The following is a 970-nucleotide window of genomic DNA, read 5'->3' as shown; positions in this document are numbered from 1 at the left end:
GAGAGGAAGGAGGGAACGATGCACGGGGCTGAAGGATTCATCACAGCGACGGGGAAGTCTCCAAGTTCCCAATCAAAACAAATGACATTGTGCCAGAGCAGAAGTGGGGTAGAGACGGAGCGTGATGTTCCTCCTCCTATACATCATGCAGCTGCACGTATATAATGCTCAGTTCGGGAGCGTGCGTGCATCAGATTACTGTAGATCACCGGAGCTTTCATATGTTCTTGATTTAAAACAGGAAGAAGCGAGAGGGAGGACGCTGAGGCTGAGTCCCAGGAGAACCTGGGCGGCCATGATGAGACGGAGGGACGTGCCTGGCAGGGGAAAACAGAGGGAAACAAAAGATTTGACACCTTCTGTGCAAGTGTGAAGCTCCGAGAAGTGTTTTGGTGTCAGCGCTGAACCGCACGCGTCGCGGGAAGGGTGGAGCTGTTGGTGGCGATGGAAGCAGCCACAGGAGAGGACGCCACTAGAGAACGCCACTTTATAGAGCAACAGCTTGCTGCTGCAATTGACCTGAAACGGGCTCATTTTAAATGTGCCGCCTCCCCTTTGAGACTAATGCCCTGATCAAACCAGGGCTAATGGTCTTCTAACAACAGAAAGAAAATCCTGGGAAGGAATTCCTGGTTTTCTTTTTGGAGCTAAACCATTTCTTTCACCGTCTGCACTCAGATGACGGATTGTACCATTAACGCCAACGTCACCCCCCCCCCACACACACACACGTGATTGTGGTGTTGAGGGCAGCTTGATAACTGTGAGTCATTGGGGGTTTTTTAGTTTTGCCACAAAGAATGATTGAAAAGTTCTTTCCGGACAGCAGGCTCATATTCCGGGTAGGGCACTAACTGACCGTGTGTGGATGCAAATTTACCCGACAGGTTGTAATAAGGTTGTTAAAAGCTTGTTATTGATCAACTCCCCCGCTTTAAAAATGACAGTAAAGAAAGAACACGAGCTACTA

The sequence above is a fragment of the Takifugu flavidus genome, chromosome 11 (genome assembly GCF_003711565.1).
Source record: "Takifugu flavidus isolate HTHZ2018 chromosome 11, ASM371156v2, whole genome shotgun sequence".
NCBI lineage: Eukaryota > Metazoa > Chordata > Actinopteri > Tetraodontiformes > Tetraodontidae > Takifugu > Takifugu flavidus.
This window is presented reverse-complemented; position numbering follows the sequence as displayed.